At 41.5% G+C, this 24480-nt stretch overlaps 1 protein-coding gene across 4 annotated transcripts in view; it reads left to right on the top strand.

Moving 5' to 3' along the window:
• The first annotated feature begins 41 nt into the window (after positions 1 to 41).
• The window catches only part of GRK3 (G protein-coupled receptor kinase 3), a 163262-nt gene continuing 138823 nt past the window's right edge, over positions 42 to 24480 (top strand). For all 4 annotated transcript variants that reach the window (XR_004178835.1, XR_004178834.1, XM_031656042.1 and 1 more), the window contains exon 1: positions 42 to 4493. The gene's annotated coding sequence lies outside the window, so the exon portion shown is untranslated. The remainder of the gene's footprint in view (positions 4494 to 24480) is intronic.

Raw genomic sequence — 24480 nt, 5'->3', positions numbered from 1 at the left:
TGTGCAGCTAATGCGGTTCCTTGATGCTAAATAGCTCTTGGAATTGATGCTCAAATGAGGCATTTTCTTTATGGTGAATTTGAAACCATGCAATTCTGTAAAATACTGGAATCTAAACCAAAGTTACTGTCCATTTGAAATCATCAGTCCTTCAAGCGTTAGGCGTCCGAGATTGCTTAAATGTTACCTAATGCTAAGTGATCATCATATGATTTTTTTACAAGTCCATCTATGAGCGCTATGATACAGAGAATACCAGTCCCCTTGTTATTTGTTGTGAAAAGCTAAATTGTGCAAATGAAGACTTGCTTGCTGGATATTTTTGGCCTCTTTTTCCTCCTTAGCCCAGGCCTCTTGTTGGCTTTGCAGGGTGTGCAACTCTTTGATAGGCAATGCCAAGTAGTGAAAATCAGGGAAAAGTGCAAACCTGTCTGCCATGTCGTGAGTTTAACACCCCTATTCCAGAGTGCAGCAGATCTGAAGCTAATTGAAAAAATCAGTGCTGCTTAAAATTTCCGGCAAATGGGAAACTTATTTAGAGAACAAGAACTCCTATATCAAACCTAAATTTCACCGAAAAAACTGTCCATTTTTATAAATGTGGTAGAAAAAGGCTTAATTCCTTTTTCTCTTGCCTTTCCTAGTGTCCCTCCACCACCCAAAGGCAGGGAGTCCTAAATATGTGGGGTTTCTATATATACAATTGATAAATCTCAACTCATGGGCAGTTATTTTTTTGGGGGGTAGAATATAATATTACTAAAGTTAGGAACTTCTGTTCAGTTTTCTTTTTTTCTTGGTATTTGGAACTTAATGTGACTTCTGCTTTTTTAGTGTCCCTCTTAAGAACTTACTTATGCGCTTAGGGTGTTCACTTCCTTGTATGAATGCCTTTGTTTTTCAGTGGTATTCTTTGGTAATGCTTTCTTTTAAGGCAGAGTGACAGCCAGCATATTTCTCATGACATTTTAAAATTGAGAAATACCAACCAGAGAGTAATTTTAGGAAACAGCCCTTCAGTAATTGTTATTCTGTTGCTCCTTTTAAAATAGACTCTCGAATTGGGCCACTGGAACCTCCCCCTGAGATTCTAATTTGTTTTCTACTTATCTTAGTGGCTTTGGCTTTAGTTTTGTAATGTAGCTATTTACATAGTAACAGTCACTCCTTGGGCTGTGTTAGGATTCTGTCACATTGAGATTATCAGGTACAGCATCTTGCAAAATTCTGTCTACCACGGGATGGCAGTTAGTAGCCTACCTATTTGATTCGGAGGTTGGGGGTTGGGGAATTTCTAGATCCTGTAAGAAAGTTAACTGCGTGTTAAAATGCCCCAGCCTAATGACTTAAATGGCGGGTATGACTTCACACTTTTGTTGAAAGGGATACGGGTCAAATGTTTTCTGATGAGAGTTTCTATTTCAGCTTCATTATAGAGCAAGCCATGTGACCCCCAGTTTTTGGTATTCTTGAAAGAGATGTTCAGATTTGTATTTTTAGTATCTGAATGAGAAGCATACATTTTAATTTGCCTTTGGTCTATCACTAGTGATTTTTTTATTTCCAGCAAATTATTTGCAGTCACTATTCTTTGTGCTTCCTTATTTTAGTTACTTTGCCTTTTCCACAGTTTTAAACAGAAGAGCATCAGAACGAAATATCTAGCTAATTTAAATGAAACACTGGGTTTGCAGCTTCCTGCTATTACAGGAGAGTCTCAGAAAATGGAACATTCTGCCCAGGGGAGATTTTGCTTCTCTGAGATGGCAAGAGGCAAACATTTTGTTATGTTGACACATTATTCAATTAACCAATGAGTGCAAATCCTGGAAAAGCTGACTATTTGTCCAGATGGTATAGCTGCTTTAGTTTACCGAAATGTTGCTGGGCTAATGTAGCTGATAATGGGCCCTATTGGGAGTAGTAGACTGTGACCCACAGACTCCCTGTGTAGGCCCAGTTAAAACAGGAGCATTTAGATGTGCAGGCCAGTTGTTTTACGTCACGTTGGAAAAGAAATACTTTTACTTAAGTAAGGTCTAATTCATAAGCAAAGGCCCACGAAAAGTCAACATCTTAAACCCTGGAGTGATTCAGATGACTTTTACTGTAGGCTGTATTACTCTGTTACTCTTTTTTAAAAAACAACGAAATTCAGATGACTTGAAATCACACATAGTTGAAAGAGGTTGAGTAACGTGAACTTCATCTTTCCCCTGGAGTCTCATTTCTGTTTACTGGACATTGCGAATGTTGGATCACCTATTGCAAAGCTTGTCCTTTCAAAGTATTCATACAATATGATAGGAAGGTCTGAAATGACATTTTAAAGATTCTTTGTAATTTTCTAGGAGGACTGAGAGTCCTTAAAGGACATTGATGATACCGTTTATGACATTAATTCAGTACATAGTTGTAGAGCCATTTCTAAGAGCCAGGCCCGGGATACTATGACAAACCCAGCCACAGCCCCTTCCTTCATGGAGCTTATAGACTAGTGTGAAATGCACAGAGTTGAGCCAAGAAGGATGTTTGCTTTAAAGTGTAATTGCTTGAAAATTTTATTTAACCACAAACAAATAGCATATAGATGACTTTTATTATTCTATATGCATGGAATATAGAATAATAAAAAAGAATGAATATAGAATATAGGATAATGCATAGAACACATGATGTTTGGTAAGTGTTTTACAATAATCTGTTAGTGATTACCTTTGAAGAACTATCTAAACATAGTCTACATAGTGATATGGTAGTTTGCATCTTTCTGTTTGTGCAGCTACTGCTAGTGGCCCAGTTTTCTTCTTTAGTGGACATGGAATTTATTCAGTAATTTTCTAACTCCAATCAGTAAGTGGTTGGTGGATAACTTGAAATATTCCTCTCTGTTTAGGCTGTAGAGTTTTCTGTGTCTTCATTCTCCTGTACTCATAGCCTAATTTTTAACTGAAAAGTCCATGTTCGAAGCACAAATAGCCTTTAGAAAGAAAGTATTTCTTATTATTGATAGGAGTAGTTCTCTGAGTAAGACAGCAGTAGTGTTCTTGCTTCTTTTTCATTAAGGTACAAATTCAAAACATAATTGGTTCTGACCTTTCAGTTATTACTTCATTCTTGGTCCAAGTTAACTTGTGCCAGTGACTTGAAGATGCAAGAAGTGCGTGTAGTTGTCAATTCTTAGAAATGAATGTTCCAGTGAAATCTGTTTTGGACCTAGAATCTGCCAAAGCCGAGCATCGTGAAATGCTTCGAATGGAGAGCCTTATAGATCTCTCTGAGGTACAAGCAGTTCCAGCTTTTACACGCAATGTGTTCTTAGAGGCAGCCTCTTAAAGTGTTTCCCCAGTACACTGAGTTGGACTTTGCCAAACATCTGTTTGGGCAAGGATGGAAACTATCAGACGAAGGTGTCAAGGCTAGAGGAAGGGAAGCGCAGGTCTTTTTCAGTCAGTGGCTGACCAGCAGAGTAGTGAAATGCAAAATAGTATTAAATAGCTAGCAGGACGCCTGGCCTCCCTAGGGTCCCTGGAGCCCTGGCAAGCGAAAGAGAAGTTTAACCTCCATGATGTCATAATGTAATAACTACCTTTAATTGAGAGCTCATCCTCTGTCAGGCGGTTGGCATAATTAGTTCATTTGTCCCCACAATAGTTCCACCAGGTGAGTTGCATTAGCTCCATTTAACAGAAGGAGCAGACACTCAGGGAAGGTAAGGAGCTCAGCCCAGGTGACACCTGACAGTGGCGGAGGCAGGAATGACGCCCAGGTTTTGCCCAGCTCGGAGTCTTTCCCAGCCCAGGCAGGGTCTTGCTGGGCTGCCTCACCAAAAATGAATACCAAACTCCCTCGCGTCTTATTTTGCAAGGAATGGATGAAACTGCGAGACTTTTTATTTGGGGGAAAAATCCTTTTTCGTACTCTCCCGATCGGCTGCTAGTCCTCAGAGACTGATAGAGAACACCTATTCCTCTGGGACCTGCAGAAACGGTAATTATGATTAAGTGAATAAGCAGCTTGTTCCTTATTTCCCATGAGCTTGAGGGTTAAATGCCTGTTCTGTTTAACACAAGCCATGCAGTCTTGCTGGTGTTCGTGAGAAATTGTGTAATACACCATCTCACCCCCCAGCCTCAAAACAGGATTTCTACTGTCTTTTTATTTAGAAAAGGGGCCGCCTGAGCTGCCCCCTCTCCTTTTTATTTAAAAAAGGAGTAGCCTGAGCTGTCCCCTGCCCTGAATTTTTCATTTCTGGGAAAAGAGTAAAAGGGAAAAACAGTATATTTGGCTTTATTTGCAATAAAAATCACTTTCTCATTCAAATAATCTTCCTTTGTTAATACAGTCACATATCTGCGGACCACTGTAGGTGACAGTGTAGGCTGTCTGCATGGCTATCATTGTCTCTTCTTATTCTCTGGACATTGGCAGTGGGGACATGGAAATGATTAATTTGGCAACTTTTATTCTATTATTGCAGAATCATTTGTATGGTAAGTAATTTGCATGCGAATGGGACTGGATATCCCGGCCCCCCTCTCCTTCTCCGATTTCTTACTTTTTTATTCTTCCCTTCCTATTTTTATCATTGATTAGAAGTTACAACCCCTGGGCCCTTTGTGATTGCTCTGTGGGTCTAAAATGCAGAATAAGTAATAATGTGGCTCTTCATAGCCTGTAAATGTTTCTTCTAATTTTGGAAGCCATCTTTTGGGTCCTCTCTGCTTCCACTGGAGCATACGCATATTTGAATACTTTCTATGTAGGACACCATATAAAGAGCCCATTGCAAATGCAGTGAAAATGTTTTTGCAAAATATTTTGTAAACTATTTTGTGATTGGTAGTTGGTAAAAGTCAGCTTGATCCAGCCTTGGACCCGTACTATTGTTTGCCACCATTTCCTTCTCCTACAGTCTCAGGAGCAGGAAAAGATGCTGATAGGAAAATAGCCAGCCCAGACCTCCATCCTTAGTTCACCAGAAGGCCACTGTCATTGCTGGGCCCCTCGTTTTCCTGTGCCTTCCCTACTACCTGCCAAACTGTCGTGTAAGAGAAGGTTCTAGATCAGGAGCCAGAGGTAAGGATCTGATTCCACTGGCAACTTGCTTTGGGACCTCTGCAAGTCACTTAAATTTGCTGTATTTAGTTTCTCCATCTGTAAAATACAATATCTATTTCTTTCCGATTGTAAAATGTCCCAATAAAAATCTGCCTTGTGAGCATTTTCTGTCGTGCAATACATTTGTAAATAATAGGAAACATTAAAAATTACCCATATTGAATTTCAGACATGGATAACTCAAGAAAAAAGATGGGAAGGAATATTAAAAGAAATGATTAAAAACATTTATGCTATAGGATTATTGTTGAGATTATGTATAGTGTAAGATACAAGTACACCTTTAAAAAAGTACAATGTAATAGCGAATATTAAGGCAGTCTTGCAAGGAGACCCTGATGCCATGTGCTCTGAGAGAGGAAGGAGTGGGTTTGGGAGGCAGGACTTCTAAAAAGCTGGATGATTGGTTGGAACAGAGAAGAGCAATTGTGGAGCCTTAGACTCATAAGTAGGTTAATTGCCCAGATTTCTTAGTTTTCCTCCTCTAGCTGCTTATTGTGGTACTGTGTGTCTAGAACCTTCTATGCATGACACCTCACTCACACTTTTTTTTTTTTTTAATTATACTTTAAGTTCTAGGGTACATGTGCACAACGTGCAGGTTTGTTACATATGTATACATGTGCCATGTTGGTGTGCTGCACCCATTAACTCATCATTTACATTAGGTATATCTCCTAATGTTATCCATCCCCTCTCCCCCAACCCCACAACAGGCCCCAGTGTGTGATGTTCCCCACCCTGTGTCCAAGTGTTCTCATTGTTCAATTCTCACCTATGAGTGAGAACATGTGGTGTTTGGTTTTCTGTCCTTGTGATAGTTTGCTCAGAACGATGGTTTCCAGCTTCATCCATGTCCCTACACAGGACATGAACTCATCCTTTTTTATGGCTGCATAGTATTCCATGGTATATATGTGCCACATTTTCTTAATCCAGTCTATCATTGATGGACATTTGGGTTGGTTCCAAGTCTTTACTATTGTAAATAGTGCCGCAATAAACATACGTGTGCATGTGTCTTTATAGCAGCATGATTTATGATCCTTTGGGTATATACCCAGTAATGGGATGGCTGGGTCAAATGGTATTTCTAGTTCTAGATCCTTGAGGAATCGCCACACTGTCTTCCACAATGGTTGAACTAGTTTACAGTCCCACCAACAGCGTAAAAGTGTTCCTACTTCTCCACATCCTCTCCAGCACCTGTTGTTTCCTGACTTTTTAATGATCGCCGTTCTAACTGGTGTGAGATGGTATCTCATTGCACTCATGCTTGTTTGCTTGCTTGCTTTCCTCCCTTTTCTTTTTTCCTTTCTTTCTTTCATCTATCCATCTATCCATCCCGTAGTCTCCGGGATGGTGGTATCAGTGCGTAAGAGTTGCAAGCGTGCTAATTAAATAGGTATAACCAGGCAATTAGCAGAGTTGACTCATTCTTTAGAGGTCTTTGTTTCAGAAAAATGAACCAAAAATCATGATCTAAAAGCAGCTGGCTTCATTGTATTGTGTATAAGGTGATTCATTCCAGTCTTTCTTAGACATTAACAGATTGCATGTTAATTACATAGGATTGTAGTAGCTCATGTTTGAAAAGATCTTGGGGGATGTCCAATCTAGTTATGCTTTTTGATGGGTGACTTCCCTCTCTAATATCTAGCTACAGGCATCTTTGATGAGCATCTTTGGAAACTGTTGTATCAGAAAGCTCTCTTGTAATACCTTCTGTGCACTGATCTCTTATTATCCCTTTGTGGTTGTGAGAAACAAGTTTAGTTCCTCTCAAATGTGACCGATCATCAAGTATTTGAAGGCAGCTCCTCTAGCTCAAGATGCCTTTTATAGGAAGCTGTCCCCAGTTCCGTTAGTTGTTCCTCATAATGCACACTGCTGTGTGTAATCTATGCTCCTTAGTCTGAACATTACTGAGCTAAGAATATCAAAATTTATGAAGACCAAAAAGAGATCTGTAAAATTATCATAATTAATTTAGTAATGACAAAGCTAGTAATAAATTCTATTTCAAGTGTGTGGTTGAGTACCTCTGAAGTTCCATTTTAGGATTTGGTTCCTTGAATGATTTAAAATTCATTATACCAGTTTGCTTAGGGGATGAATATTTTCATTAGTCAGAGTTTGGAAGCCAGGTATGGGTTACATGTGTATTATGACAACAGCTGCCATTGCTGACTGCTAAGTAGGTACTAGGCACTGGTGTTCTTAGATAATTATGGACTAAAATATTTCAGGAAGAAAGGGAGCTTTAAATATGTAGAAAAAAGTCATAGGATATTTATTAGGGGGTATGTTTCATATAGTCAAAAACATAAAATCACTGTAATCCCAGCACTTTGGGAGGCCAAGGCAGGTGGATCACCTGAGGTCAGGAGTTCGAGATCAGCCTGGCCAACTTGGTGAAACCTCGTCTCTACTAAAAATACAAAAATTAGCTGGGCATAATGGCAGGTGCCTATAATCCTAGCTACTCGGGAGGCTGAGGCAAAAGAATTGCTTGAACCCAGGAGACAGAGGTTGCAGTGAGCCAAGATCATGCTATTGCCTCTAGCCCAGGTGGCAAGAGCAAAACTCCGTCACAAACAAACAAACAAAAAAACCAACCAAAACAACAGCAACAAAAAACCCCATAAAATCCCATTGGCTAGGGAAGACAGCAAACTTCTTCAATGTCAGCAATAAAACTTTCTTGAATAATGTGCTGTTAGTATTCGTGCATTTTATTATTAAGTCAGTCAGTTGATCTTTATTATCTTGTTTAGATACTAATATGTCTGGTTATATTTTCAGGTGTATTTCTTTGAAATTTCATATCTTTATTGCCTTTGATAAAAGTTTAAATTAAAAATGAAGCCAGGTGTGGTGGCTCACGCCTGTAATCCCAGCACTTTGGGAGGACAAGGCAGGAGGATCGTTTGAGCTCAGGAGTTCAAGGCCAGCCTGGGCAACATGGCAAAACCCAGTCTCTACCAAAAATACAGAAAATTAGTCGGATGTAGTTGTGCGCACCTATGGTACCAGCTCCAGCTACTCAGGAAGCTGAGATGGGAGGATCGCTTGAGCTCCGCAGGCACAGATTGCAGTGAGCTGAAATCATGTCACTGCACTCCAGCCTGACAGAGTGAGGTCTCATCTCAAAACACACACAAAAAACAAAGAAAACCAAAAACTAAAAGTCGCATGGAATGGCATTTACACAGCTGTTAAATATTGCAGACTTTCATTTTCCTTTGTGAATGTCTAAGACCATGATGGTATTTTGGAAACATCTTTTTAAAAAATATGAGGTATTTGGTGGTGGTGGTGGGGTCTATCTTCTATTTAAAATGGAATGAATCCTCATGGCTAAGTAAGATCAAGGGACTTTAATATACATCTTTAACCTGCTCCTACCTTTTTCAAGTGAATTTTCTTTGTCTTTTTTTATATTATGACACCGTAACTGGGAAAAGTATCATGCAATAAATATCATCATCACCAGGAAGTCTAGAATAGCGTGCAAAATTTCTGTCCTATCTTTTTCGTTCCATTTTGGACCTGCTTCTTTCTGTTTTGTTTCCAGTGGCAATGGAGAAAAGCTTTGTTTTTTATGCAAAACATCCCAATAGTATAGAAGAAAAACGTTGCACAATAGCAGTTTCTAAGCAATGAGTGAGAGGACACGTATGTTGGTGACTTTGTTGTTCCTCGTCATCCCTCCAATAAAATAAAACCGAGAGTGTTTTTGGAAAGGGATTTATTAGGGTTTCATCATTTATTTGACTGGCTTATTAAATTCCACCTGGAAGACTAGCTTGACTCTCCACATTTCTGTCCTTATTTAAGTAAGGTGATCTGCTTGATGCTGGATTGATGTTTCAAATTATTGTAAAAATTCAGGCTCCTCTATAAGAAAAGTTTATTTGGGTGGAAACTCCTTCGTGTGAGATGATCGTTCTGAGTGAAGCATTATGGCCTATGGTTTATGACTAGCTGGGGTGGCATAGGTGATGGTGGAGCAGATGGAAAAAGCAGGGCACGTTTGAAGTGCTCAGTGGTGCTAGCCTTTTACAACCCTCTTTCCCTTACTTTCAGGAAACTTATGCTCTAGAACTAGGGTTTGACTTGGGTCAGTACTGAAATGATCTTAGTGAGAGGCCAACTTGCTGGACTTCTCATGTAGATCTGTAGTTATACAGGTTAGCTAATTAAACCCAGTGACAGTAGATGGTCATTTATTTCGTGTTTATTACAGTAGATAGTCATTTATTTAGAGTTTAAGAAAATCCCACAGTAGATGGTCATTTATTTAGAGTTTAAGAAAACCCCACTGATATTTGTAGATAGTGTTTTATAGTTTTATATATATATATTAACTTTTAACTTTTTTACAATTATGCTTGGTAGTAAGTAGAATTTTTTTTGTTGTTGTTGCTTTTGGGAGATGGAGTCTCGCTGTGTCGCCCAGGCTGGAGTGCAGTGGCGCGATCTCGGCTCACTGCAAGCTCTGCCTCCCGGGTTTACGCCATTCTCTTGCCTTAGCCTCCCAAGTAGCTGGGACTACAGGCGCCTGTCACCACGCCTGGCTAATTTTTTTTTGTATTTTTAGTAGAGACGGGGTTTCATTGTGTTAGCCAGGATGGTCTCGATCTCCTGACCTTGTGATCCGCCCACCTCGGCCTCCCAGGTAGTAGGTAGAAATTTTAAAAAGGACAAAAAATTACTCCAGCTTCATCCATGTGGAGATATTGAGAGGTATATTTTATGTATTTGAGGACAACTGGTTTTCTCCTTAGATACTAGTATCTTGACTGTGGTGCAGGGAGTGGCTTTTAGCCTTCCAGACTCAGAAACTAGATTTTATTATATCACTGTACTAAGCATCTGTCTCTTATTGTGAAACTCACATAATCAGCCAAGTCCGCCTGACTAAATTATTCTCTTCCTCTAGGCCTCTGGTTCTTATTTTAAGATTAAAGACCCTTTTGAGAATCCTACTAAGTGAGAGCCTCCCCCTCCCAAAAGTGCGCTAACTCACTTACACAGTAGATTTACCTGAAAAGCTACACCATAGCTAGAATGTCCAGTTTGCTACATTGCATTGAACACTGGCTCCTGTAGGAGCCTCCGTGCCTAGCGTCTGTGTGGCTGGAGCTCTCTCTCGTGGGTCGCCCTTGTGGGAAGCAAAATGACCATCAGAAGGTGGTGTAGCGAGCACGGACCCACGTGGATGAGTCAGATGGTTACTTGGGACTCAGTCACGCTCCACAGGGGCGGCTTACGCTGGATGTCCAGTACTTGAAATCCCTGACTATGGGTGGCCTCGGGACAAGTCATCTTTCCGTGTTTTCACGTTTCCTGTTGTAGCTGGTGGGCACACCTCCACTGGATTTGACAATATAGTTCATGAAACCACTGCCAAAGCTGCCCAGACCAGAAACCTTTGGCATTTCTCGGCCCTTTGTGTTGTGTATTGATTTAAAGTTTTAATTCTCAGAGAGCAAGCTTTTTTCTTTATTTAGAGATTCTTGGAAATGGCTCCATAATACTCATCATCTTATTTTAGAAGAAGGAAATTCAGGTTCAGGGAAAAGTTAATTGCTCAAGGTCGCGTTAATAACAAATGGCACAGTTGAGCTTCAAACCCAGGTTTTCTGATTCCAAATTCAGCATATTTTCAGAGAAACCTTCAGACTGTCTTTTTCCTGGTGAATCTTATTTTATGAGGAGGGGGGACTCATGAATTTGAGTAGAGGAGCACTGTCAATTTCAGACATTAGTAACACAGTTTGAAAATGCATTGTATTCATTCAGTAAAGATTATCAACTGCAGGGGTCTGAGGAAGTGCTCCAGTAGCATAATTTCACTGGCCACATTAACTTAATAATAAATACATTAATAATTCTCTAGAAAAGATGTCATAAATTCCATGTTAAGTAATAAGATTGTTATTAATAATGATGGCAGTGTTATAACTTGAGAAAAACTACATGTTATGGGTTCTTAATATTTTCTTACCGCAAACATCTTTTTGTGATTTTAGGTGCATTCTTAACTAAAATTCATCTCCATCCCTGCCAGTGGGTGAATGAGTATCCCTGACTTGAACACATTTGTCAGTTACTCTAGATACGTAAAGGAGTTTTTTTTTTTTTTTTTTGGAGACAGTCTCATTCTGTTGCCCAGGCTGGAGTGCAGTGGTGTGATCTCGGCTCACTGCAACCTCCGCCTCCCACGTTCAACCAATTATCCTGCCTCAGCCTCCTGAGTAGCTGGGACTACAGAAGTGCTCCACCATGCCTGGCTAATATTTTTGTATTTTTTGTAGAGACAGGGTTTTGCTATGTTGCCCAGGCTGGTCTCGAACTCCTGGCCTCAAGTGATTCAACTGCCTCAGTATCCCAAAGAGTTGGGATTACAGGCATGAACCACTGTGCCTGGCCCGTAAAGGATTTTTAATGTTAAACTTGGCACTCGTTAGCAGTTCATTCTAAATTGTGATGGAAAATTAATGGAGCAGGTTGCATATCTAACCCCTACCCAGAAAGGTTGTTGAGCTCAGCTTGGGGCAGAGTTGTATTTGTCAGGAACACATTAGTAAATCCATTTATGGCTTTTGCCTTCTTCACCTGGTGGTGCGTGTGGAGCTTTTCCTCGTCAGCAGTGTATAGACCTTGTCAGTGTTTGGAATTGCTGCATGAGATGTCAGAGCTCTGATCTACTTAACCCTGTGCTCAGAAGCGCAAGTGCAATTGCAGTGAATGTTCTTACACAGGTGCCTTTGGGTCTATGTGTGAGCCTTTCTCTGAGGTAGATAGCTGGAAAGAAGTAAGATAGGGGCACATTCTCCTCTACATTTAAGGATAGAGCTGCAAAGAAATTTTAATTTTATTCAGAAGCTTTACTGTTAAGACTAATATTTTTATTTTGAAATTATTTCATATAAAGTCGGGTGAAACAAAAAATAATGTTATTGTTGGTTAGAACCAAGAATTTAAGTGTAAATGAAGAGATACATGAGGACAAGATAAGAGTTAAATAAAAATTCTGTAAGATCAAATTTGAATTGGAAGGTTATTTGAAATTCATGATTTTTTAAAAAAATAAGTGTACTTATCATCCCCAGTCTTTAAAAAAATTCAAGACACAATTGCATTTCCATCACGTAGGCACCCCATGCACCTGCGCCTGACTCCAGGTGTGGACGAGATGAGCCTGGAACCTCTGTTATCTGTTGTATCAGAAAGCGAAGGCACCATCCAAGAAATGTGGTGGGCACCATCCATAACAAACTCTGAGGCCAGAAGAAGGGGTTCCCACTGGCTAAAAGTGAGATGCCCTGACCATCAAAAGAATATGGCTGATACAAACCCACTGTGGTGGGCAGAATGATGCCCCCCTGAAATATCAACATCTTAATCCCCAGAACCTATGAACATGTTCTATTCTATGACAAGGGGGCGTTAGGGGTGTAGGTGGCATCACAGCAGCTAAGCTGCTGAGTTTAAGATAGAGAGATGATCCTGGATTATCTAGGTGGGCCCTAGTGTTACCCTGAGTGGGGCGGAGAGTTGGTGTCAGAGCAATGCAACATGAGAGTGAATCAACCAGCCACTGCTGGCCTTTTGAGGAAGGAGGAAGGGGCCATGGACCGAGGAATGTTGGCAGCCTGTAGAATCTGGAAAAGGCAAGGAAGTGGCCTGTCTCTTACGGCCTCCATGTAAGACCGCAGCCCTACTGACACTCTGACCTCAACCCAGGGAGGCCCATTTCAGACCTCTGACGTGCAGATCTGTAAGAGTCAATTTCTGCTTGATTTAAGCCCCAAGTTTGTGGTAATTTATTATGACTGCACTAACAAACCAAGATACTGATGCTAGCCACAAGCGATCCCCAAACAAGACAGAAGAGAACACCTCATTGATCACCACCAGCGGTAGAACCGTGGCACCTACCTGTCTCTCAATAGTGGCAATTGAAAAGGTAAAGAATTAAGCGTTTATCCTGAAAACTGCTTCTTAGAGTATTCAGAACCTAGTTGATGGTTGGGGTGGCGGGACAGGAATTTTTTTTTTTTTTTTTTTTTTTTTGTGACAGGCTCTCGCTCTGTCACCCAGGCTGGAGTACAGTAGTGGTGTGATCACAGTTCACTTCAGGCTCAATCTCATGGGCTCAACTGATCCTCCTACCTCAGCCTGCCAAGTAACTGGGACTATGGGCACAGGCTAGCATGCCTTGCTAATTTTTTTTTTTTTTTTTTTTTTACTTTTTTGATAGAGATGGGGTTTTGCCATGTTGCCAAGGCTGGTTGAGAATTCCTGGGCTCAATGATCAGCTCACTTCAGCCTCTCAAAGAGTTGGGATTGCAGGCTTGAGCCACTGTGCCCAACCAATCAATGAGGGGACTTCTTTTTTTATTTTTTATTTTATTTTTGAGATGGAGTCTCACTCAGCCCCCAGGCTGAAGTGCAGTGGCACAGTCTTGGCTCACTGCAAGCTCCGCCTCCCGGGTTCACGCCATTCTCCTGCTTCAGCCTCCTAAGTAGCTGGGACTACAGGCGCCCGCCACCACGCCCAGCTAATTTTTTTGTATTTTTAGTAGAGACGGGGTTTCACCATGTTCGCCAGGGTGGTCTCGATCTCCTGACCTTGTGATCCGCCTGCCTCAGCCTCCCAAAGTGCTGGAATTACAGGCGTGAGCCACTGTGCCTGGCCCATATTGCAATTCTTAATGAAAATATTGATTTAGGCAAAGATCATCAGTGTATGATGTCACTAAATGAAAGACTGGTGGGGAATTTCAGATGGAGAGATCAGACTATCACTAACTGAATTTTCTATGTAATTTTTGCATCACTAGGATGAAATAACTGTGTACCCCATATTGTGAGGCGATATAAAGTACCAAAACCATCTCAAAAGTATTCCTGCCCCCAAATGGTGGACTTGAATATGATCAAGTCTTTTGAGGTAACTTTCAGTTTATAGGAAATATGGAGAGAGAGGAACAATGAAAGACCTTATAAGGAAGCAACAGACAGAAAGGGCATCCCCCGTGATGGCTTCCTCGGCTTCCTCAGGGGTGTCACTGCAGATAAAGGTGAGGGGTGGGGACAGTCAGGTGCCCTTGATGAGAAGAGATTTAAGAGATGGCGCTATCAGATGAATGTGTGGATCTTGGTTAGATCCGGATTGAAACCCACCAGCTATACAAAAGACACCTGAGTCATGGAAATGTGGTTAGAAACTGAGCATTGGATCTTCAGGAATTATTATTTCCAAGGGGGAGTTGGGAAGTAATAATAGACTGTGTTTATGTGAGAAAAATTTCCATAATTTTTAGAAATGCAAGCTGAAATAGGCTAAAACGACATGTGGTCTTAGATTTGTTATTGATTGATTGATTGATTGATTGAGATGGAGTTTTGCTCTTGTCGCCCAGGCTGGAGTGCAGTGGTGCAATCTTGGCTCACTGCAGCCTCCACCTCCCGGGTTCAAGCAATTCTCCTGCCTCAGCCTCCCAACTAGCTGGGATTATAGGCAACTGCCACTATGCCCAGCTAATTTTTTGTATTTAGTAAAGGCGAGGTTTCACCATGTTGGCCAGGATAGCCTTGAACTCCTGACCTCAGGTGATCCTTAGATGAGCCACTGTGACTGGCTGAGATTTGTTTTAAAATGCTTTAAAAAATGGAGGTGGGATAAGTTGAGCGGAATGGCTCATGCCTGTAATTCCAGCACTTTGGGTGGCCAAGACAGGTGGATCAGTTGAACCAGGAGTTCAAGACCAGCTTGGGCAACACACCAAAACCTCATCTCTACAAAAATTAGTTGGGCATGGTGGCACACACCTGTCGTCCTAGCTACTTGGGAGGCTGAGGTGGGAGGATCACTTGAGCCCAGGAAAGTGAGGCTGAAGTAAGCTGAGATTGCACTACTAAACTCTAATTTGAGCAACAGAGTGCAACTCTGTCTCAAAAAAAGAGAAAACAAAAAGAAAAAAAATGGAGGGTGGGGTAGGGAAAAGTAGCAGATTACAATCTTGGTAACTTCCAGTGAGGTGCTGAGTGATTGGTCTAGGTGTTCACTATATTATATCCTTTTGCATGTTTGAAAACTTTTGCAATAATTTTTCAAAACAGTAGAGAAGATGGCTAGGTGTGAAGATCACAACTGTGTCCCTGCAGGGCTGATGGAAGCCTCAGTTTTCCCAATGTCATGTGTAATAGCACTGGTGACTTAAGATGTACTGTATAGTTTCTATGACAGCATTATACACAGATGCAAAATGTACCGCATGTCAGACAACTTAGATTGACGGGAGGATGATGTGTTTTTTGGAAACTGCATTGGATGACTCAAAAAGAGGCTCTGTGACGCTGATTACAAAGATGCGGGTAGAGTTTTAAGAGGCTCATTTGAACCTAAGGGTCCTGACTGATCCAGCCGGAGTGGACAGATGTACAACTTCTTGACCTGAAGGCTTACCATAGAAGGATGATGAAAAACATGCAAGAAGGCTATTGAAAGGAGAAAGCACAGTAAGAGATTATCCTTCAGAAAACGATGATCTATTTACTTCCTGAGTACAAAAGACTTCACTGACTTCATTCAGATCATGGGTGTCTGTTAAATCACGGCTCTGATGTTTAAATTTAGCAGAAAAAAAAAAAAAAAACCCGTGCTCTTTAAGATAATCTACCCTCTAAGCATACTATCCATGCCTAAGGAAACCTTGCAATGTAAGTCTCTTATTAAAATTATGTTACAGCTTTATATTTTTAAATTACTTGAATATTAATTTGTGAAAACATTTTAAAATAATCATTTTAAAATAAGTGTTTCATGGCCGGTGCAGTGGCTCATCATGCCTGTAATCCCAGCACTTTGGGAGGCCGAGGCGGGTGGATCCCCTGAGGTCAGGAGTTCAAGACTAGCCTGGCCGACATGGTGAATCCCTGTCTCTACTAAAAATACAAAAATTAGCCAGGCGTGGTGGTGGGCACCTGTAATCCCAGCTACTCAGGAAGCTGAGGCAGGAGAATCACTTGAACCCAGGTGGCAGAGGTTGCAGTGAGCTGAGATTGTGCCACTGCATTCCAGTCCAGGCGACAGAGCAATATCCTGTCTAAAAAAAAAAAAAAAAGACTTTGTTGCTCTAAACGATGTCTCACTAAATAATTACCAACAGGACCAGTGTGAAGAAAAACAAAAGTTTATTAAGAGAAAAATTAACAAAAAAATCAGAGTAAATTGAGAGCTGTAACGTATTTCTAGACAGGAAAACTCGGCATCGTGAAGTTGTCAGGTCTCCACAAATTAATCTGTAAATCCAAGACCAAAATTCAAATGAGAGTCATTCCAAATGAGAATTTTAAAGAAACTCACAAGCCAGTGCTCACTCATCTGAAGAAAAAAATGGGCAAAAATAACCAATACAATTTTGGAAAAGTAAAACAATGGAGATCTGCTCTAATATAAAACATTCCTCTAGCAACTAAAACAGTGTAAATATTCATGCATAGATGTGTACACATCTCAGTTTGGTTTATGTAAAATACAGGTGGCATTTTGAGTCTAGGAGGAAGAGTGATGTGTAGTAGCTGTCTATCAAATAAAGCCATAATTCCTCCATGTTATACACAAAAATAAATTCCAGGGTATTTAATGAGATAAGAAAGAAGCTAAAAATACAAAAAGAGGATATATTCTTATTACTATGGAGTACAGATACTCTGGGCTTTTTAAAGCAAATCCCAAACCTGGAAACCACAAAGAAGGAGATGAATGGATACGAGGACATGAATGAAAAGTTGGCATGTGACAGAGATCTCAGAATCCAAATTAAAAGACAACCGGAAAACTTACATTGCATGACCTTCTGGGGAGCATGTTTTAGTTTGTCAGTCTGTCTGCTTAGATAGCGTGTGCTTACTAAAATTCCTGACTGGCTCTTGTCCTAGGGAAGAGAGTGGGTAGGAGGCCTGGATTGTGTTTGGGTGTCCAGGAAGTAAGGCAATTTGTATCAAGTGAGTCGCCTGTTTGCTAGTGGTAATTTCATCTGTCAGTCATTGGGAAGGAAGAGTTTGCTTTAAAAATGCCACAGAAAGATGGACGTTAATTTCATGGGTGGTACTTTAGGAATTCTTCTCACATGACTGTAAAAATAAGTCAGTCCAAAAGTGGAGGCTATTTGTGGCCTGGCATTTTTCTGTGTACTTCTTTTTTTTTTTTTTTTTTTTCCTTAGTTACTGTCATCCATTGTCTGTTCCATTAGATTATTTAGGGCAGGCTAACAGGACTTACACGATCCTTCTCGAGAGGTCTCCTTGGTTTCTGTCACTTCAGCCTTGCCCGCGATCCCTTAGATTCTATCGTTGAGCTGTAGTGAACTGGGTTCTGGGGCACCCTGCAGTTGCCCCTGTGGAGGCCGACCCATCATACTGTGTTGGGACTGCCTGTGTCCTCTGCTGGCACCCCCTCTGGACATGGGCTTCTTGAAGGCCGGGGATGAGTGGGGTTCACTGTGTATTCTGAGGGTCAGACTCAGTGCCTGGCTCAGGATAAGGATGCAGCACCCATCTTCTGAATGAGCGAATGGGTGAATGAACAGATGAGTTGTCTTTTCCTTTTCCTCCCAATGAGCCTATGTATTTATAGCCTATATTACACATAGCTAATATACCAAGTATTTGAGTCTTTTTTTTTTTTTGAGACGGAGTCTTGCCGTGTCGCCCAGGCTGGAGTGCAGTGGCGCCATCTCGGCTCACTGCAAGCTCCGCCTCCCGGGTTCACGCCATTCTCCTGCCTCAGCCTCCCGAGTAGCTGGGACTACAGGCACTCGCCACCTCGCCGGGCTAGTTTTTTGAATTTTTTAGTAGAGACGGTGTTTCACCATGTTAGCCAGGATAGTCTCCTGACCTCGTGATCCGCCCGTCTCGGCCTCCCAAAGTGCTAGGATTACAGGCTTGAGCCACCGCGCCCGGCCGTATTTGACTCTTTAGAGACAGCTGTGGCAAAGATTTGATTCTTCAAATTATGCGAGATCAGAAATTCTTGAATTCGTTTGAATGTCCAAAAATATTGTATAGGTTATAACATCATATTTCAACTCCAAATTTGGACAGATTTGGCATTATAGATTTTATAAACTATGAAAAATAGTTTTCTCTAAACAATGCTACGGCAGCTTATGTGAGATAAATACTAGAGAAAAGTGAATGGTTTATTAATGAGTAAGGAAATATACAAAAATGAAACTAGAATCAACTGGGGGCAGAAGTAGGGAGGTGGGAGTAAATGCCTAAAATCTTTGGGAGTACTTTTTCTGGAAGATTTTGATTTGTTTTGAAAAGTGGCTTTGAAAGCTCTGCTTATAGCTATGTGGTAGTTCCGCCATTATCTGCGGTTTTGCATTTGGCAGTTTCAGTTGTCCGGAGTCAGTTGAGGCCTGAAAATATTACATGGAAAATTCCAGAAATAGATAATTGATAAATTTTAACTTGCATGCCATTTTGAGTAGAAAGATGAAATCTTGCACCATTCTGTCTGGAACGTGGTTCCTTCGTTCAAGGAATCCTCAGTGTAGATGCTACTGCCCTGTGAGTCCTTTAGTACCTAGCTTAGGCATCAGATCCTTTGTAACCCTTATTTTATTGAATGATGGCCCCGAAGCACGTGAATAGCGATATTGGCAGTTCAGATATGCCAAAGGGAAGCTGCAAAGTGCTGCCTCAGTGAGAAGGTGAACGTTTTCAACGTAAGAGAACAGAATAAATCATATGCGGAGGTTTCTAAGAAGTAAGAATGAATCTTCTATCCAAGAAACTGAACAGTATATTGTTAGAATTGTTCTGTTTTATTAGCAGTTATTGTTGATCCCTTACTGTGCCTGACTGATAAATTTAACTTTATCATGGATGTGTATGTATAGGAAAATGGTGGATATAGGATTCAGTGCTATCTGTGGGTTCAGGCATCCACTGGCCTTGTATTTCCTTTTTTAGTCAAGATGATTTGAGAAACTTAGATACAGAGAAACTCTGGTCACTAGAATGGAAAGGCCGTCTTGTTAATGAAAACATGGCTTAAGCTGTTGTAACCAAGAGATCCCAAAATGAGATGGCCCCCAAGCCCAGACCACTTCACAGACCAATTACATTAGACTCTCCCTGGAGAGGGCCAGACACCAAGATTTTTAGAATTCTTCCTAGGTCATCCTAAAGTCTAGGTACAGTTGAGAACCACTGGCCTGGAGTTATTCAGAAGTGACTAGGGAGGGTATTCAGAAGTGACTGAGTTTTGCAGCCCACAGCCATCCCTCATCCTGGACTTGTAGAACAGCTCCGCCTGCCTCGCTATAGGGCTTTCACCGCTCGGCCAAGCCTTGTGTTATGGGTGTTTCCCACCCAGGAGGAAGTGGAGTGCACAAGTTCCTTTTAAGGAGGTGAAGTGGAAGTAGCATGTTTCACTCACATTCCACTGGCAGGTGCTAGTACAGGTGACGATGTAACTGCACATTCCATTGGCGGGTGCTAGGACACATGACTGTGTAACTGCACGTTCCATTGGCGGGTGCTAGGACACGTGACTGTGTAACTGCACATTCCATTGGCAGGTGCTAGGACACGTGACTGTGTAACTGCACATTCCATTGGCGGGTGCTAGGACACGTGACTCTGTAACTGCACATTCCATTGGCAGCTGCTAGGACACGTGACTATGTAACTGCAGTGGAGGTTGAGAAATGTGATGTGAATCTGGTTGGCTATCTGCCCTGCTAATTTTTGAGGTGGGAAGGTTTCTGTTATAGGTAGAAGAGTGTAATGGGTACCATACTATCCATTAATTAAAACTATTATTGATTACCAATTACCAACTCTAAAACTGAACAGAGCTCAACTGACCTCACATATATAATTATGTCATATGAGATAATTATACACATAGACACACAGGCAGGCTATGAGCTAGATGCAAAGACTTGGGAGAGGCTTTGGTTTAATTACAAAGTTTTAAAGTTTTACATTTACTAAGCTTTTAGTTTCTATTAATCATGAAGTTGTTGCTCTTTGTTTCACTGTCATTTATGAGCTGTTTAGGAGTGGAAACCCTGCTGCGGGTTACTTTTTCATTTGTTTGGCCTCCCTTGGTGCAAGCTGTTTAAAGAGGCAGAAAAGCAATTTTAGCCAAAACGTATTCCAGTGATGTCAATTGAAATCCTGGGTCATCCCATAAAGGTTATAGCAACTTTAAGGGTGTAGAATCTGAAAAAAGTTAAGGTTAAATAGGAATGTCATTTTTGGTAGGGCAACACATTTTCTAGAGCCCCCTTTTAATTATTTTCCTATATACACTCTTAACTGTAGAAACCATTCTTGAAGAGTTGGGGAAGGCTCAGTGGTGTTGATGGGTACAGATTTAGTATAAATGAGTTAGTCTTACTCATCTTTCCATATTCTTGTGGCCAGAATACTTCCAGACCCAAAACAGATCCTTAGCAAATATTAACCAACATGAATATGCTTATATCATTGTGTAGTTTATTTAGAAAAATGATACTCTTTCACTCCTTGTGGACATTCCGCAGTGACATGTTGAGTCCTTTGGTATGCAACAGTGTTGAAGGTGGGGGATTGAGTACTAGAATGATTGCTGACGTCTCTTCAAGGGCGGTGGGAGACAGAGACTTCTATCATTAACAGAAAGAATGAATAAAACCTGCTGTGCAATAACACGAGAGGGTGGCTATAGTCAATAATAACTTAATTGTACATTTTAAATAACTTAAAGAGTATAATTGGATAGTTTGTAACTCAGAGGATATCGGGAGAACCCGCTCCCGATGTTTAACGTGGGTTCTTTTCTATTTCCTAAGTGTCTCAGCTTGGTTGAGAAATAAAGGGAAAGAGCACAAGAGAGAGAAATTTAAAGCTGGGTGTCCGGGGGAGACATCACATGTCGGCAGGATCCATGATGTTCCCTGAGCCATAAAACCAGCAAGTTTTTATTAGCGATTTTCAAAAGGGGAGGGAGTGCATGAATAAGGTGTGGGTCACAGAGATCACGTACTTCACAAGGTAATACAATATCACAAAGCAAATGGAGGCAGGGCGAGATCACAGGACCACCGGATGAGGTGAAATTAAAATTGCTAATGAAGTTTCGGCCGCATTGGCATTGATAACATCTTATCAGGAAACAAAGGGTTTGAGAGCAGACAACCTGTTTGACCACAATTTATTAGGTGGGAATTTTCCTCCACCTGATAAGCCTGGGAGTGCTACAGGAGACTGGGGCTTATTTCATCCCTTCGGCTTCGACCATAAAAGACGGCTGAGAGGGCTGTTCATAGGCCTACCTTCAGGGCGCATTCTCTTTCTCAGGGCTGTTCCTTGCTGAGAAAAAGAGTTCAGCGATATTTCTCCTATTTGCTTATGAAAGAGGAGAAATATAGCTCTGTTCCGCCCGGCTCACCGGTGGCCAGTTCAAAGTTATGTCTCTTGTTCCCTGAACATCGCTGTTACCCTGTTCTTTTTTTAAGATGCCCAGATTTCATATTGTTCAAACACACATGCTCTATAAACAATTTGTGGCCGGGCGCGGTGGCTCACGCCTGTAATCCCAGCACTTTGGGAGGCCGAGGCGGGCGGATCACAAGGTCAGGAGATCGAGACCATGGTGAAACCCCGTCTCTACTAAAAATAGAAAAAATTAGCCGGGCGCAGTGGTGGGCGCCTGTAGTCCCAGCTACTCGGGAGGCTGAGGCAGGAGAATGGCGTGAACCCGGGAGGCGGAGCTTGCAGTGAGCCGAGATTGTGCCACTGCACTCCAGCCTGGGCGACAGAGCAAGACTCCGTCTCAAAAAAAAAAAAAAACAAAAAAACAATTTGTGCAGTTGATACAATCACAGGGTCCTGAGGCGACATTCATCCTCCTCAGCTTACAAAGAAGATGACAGGATTAAGAGATTACAGTAAAGACAGGCATAGGAAATCCCAAGGATGTTCAATGGGGAAGTGATAAGTGTCCTTGAAATCTCCATAATTTATGTTCAGAGATTACAGTAAAGACAGGTGTAAGAAATTATAAAAGTATTAATTTGGGAAACTAATAAATGTCCATGAAATCTTCACAATTTATGTTCTTCTGCCACGGCTTCAGCTGGTCCCTCCGTTCAGGGTCCCTGACTTCCCGCAACAGAGAAGTGCTCGAGGGGTTGGATACCCCATTCTTCATGACGTGCTTATTTCACACCGCATGTCTATCTCAAGACATCTCATGTCCCCATAAATATATCTACCTCCTGTGTACCCACAAAAGTTAAAAGATAAATAAAGAAAATAAAAATCATGACTGTCCGTTGTGGGAAATGATACAGCAGTGATGTACAGCAAGCAGTAGGAACAGAAGTGGGAGGGCTCACCTCTGCAGAGTTGGGGAGGGCTGCATAGTGTTGGTGACCCCTGAACTGGGTCATGGAGTATAGCAGGAGATTTTCATGTGAAAAGGAAAGGGCATTAGAGGGAATGGTATGTACAGTGTGATGGAGCTGTGGAAGAGCCTGTGTCTTTCATGAAAGGTGAAAAAATCAAGTGTGGCTGCAGTGTGAGAAAGACAACTCCATGAAAATGCTCCCTGCAGTACACTAAGGGGTTTGGACATTGGGCCAAGTGAGAGGCCCTTGCAATGTTTTTTACTTTTTTTTTTGAGACAGAGTCTCACTCAGGCTGGAGTGCAATGGTGTGATCTCGGCTCACTGCAGCCTCCACCTCCTGTGTTCAAGCAATTCTTCTGCTTCAGCCTCCCGAGTAGGTGGGATTACAGGTGCCTGACACCATGCCTGGCTAATTTTTGTATTTTTAGTAGAGACGGGGTTTCACCATGTTGGCGAGGCTAATCTCGAACTCCTGACCTCAGGTGATCCCCCTGCCTCGGCCTCCCAAAGTGCTAGGATTACAGGCATCAGCCACCGTGCCCAGCAGCCCTTGCAGTCTTTTAAATGAGATGATTACATGGTCCGATTTATATTTTAGAAAAATTACTCTTGGAAACGAGGAGGCTGCATCCTCCCTGCATAAGGCTCCCTGATCCTAGTCTCTGTCCTCTAATAACACCATAGCCATAAAACAGTCTCTTCTGTATTATGCCTGATTTAAAGGATTTTGATGAAAAGGCAAATGAATTCTGAAATGATTCTCATAACTAATTTATTTTTATTTTTTATTTTTTGAGGCAGAGTATTGCTCTGTCACCCAGGCTGGAGTGCAGTGGCACGATCTTGGCTCACTGCAGCCTCTGCCTCCCAGGCTTAAGCAATCCTCCTACCTCAGCCTCCCAAGTAGCTGGGACCACAGACACGCACCACCATGCCTGGGTAATTTTTTTATAGTTGTGGTAGAGATGGGTGATATGGTTTGCTGTGTCCCCACCCACATCTCATCTTGAACTACACTCCCATAATGCCCACCTGTTGTTGGAGGGACCTAGTGGGAAATAATTGAATCACGGGGGCGGTTTCTCCCACACTGTTCTTGTGGCAGCGAATAAGTCTCACAAGATCTGATGGATTGAAAAGGGGAAAGCCGTTTTGCTTGGTTCTCGTTCTCTCTCTTGCCGGCTGCTATGTAAGATGTGCCTTTTACCTTCCACCATGATCATGAGGCCTCCCCAGCCACGTGGAACTATAAGTCCAATTAAACCCTTTTTCCTGGATAAATCACCCAGTTTTGGGTATGTCTTTATCAGCAGTGTGAAAACGGACCAATACAATGGGGTTTCACCATGTTGCCCAGGCTGTTCTCAAACTCCCGAGCTCAAGCGATCCACCTGCCTCAGCCTCTCAAAGTGCTGGGATTACGGGTGTGAGCCACTGCGCCCTGCTTGTTGTAACTAATTTAAAGGGATAGTTTCGAGTATAAAGGTTCAGTTTCTTTGATTAGATAAGCCGAGGACCCCATAACTTTATTTATCCTTCAGCTGGTGTCTGTTTGGGGATGATTTTTGTATCTGATGACTGTGGGCCAGTGAAAATCAAGTATATTTAATGTAACCTTAGTATCTAGTTATATTGCAAAGAAAAAGGCATTAAAACAGAATGTGGATTATCAAAATATTGTAGGAAAAGCACAAAATAAATTTGTAGTTAGCTTAATTGGGTGGTTATCTGAATGTAGATTATCCTGTGCTGAATTGTTTAATACTATGCAAGTTATATGAGACTTTCCTGTAAGAGACAGAAGAAACTGAGGAAACTCAGAGAGTTGACATTAAACTATTTAAGATTCTTTTATAGACTACTTCAGAATCCTGATGGAGTTTGGTGGTCTTAAATCTAGTGGTCAAATTTTTATTGTGACTTTGAA

This window comes from Papio anubis, chromosome 16 (genome assembly GCF_008728515.1).
Source record: "Papio anubis isolate 15944 chromosome 16, Panubis1.0, whole genome shotgun sequence".
NCBI classification, from domain to species: Eukaryota; Metazoa; Chordata; class Mammalia; order Primates; family Cercopithecidae; genus Papio; species Papio anubis.
This window is presented reverse-complemented; position numbering and strand designations above follow the sequence as displayed.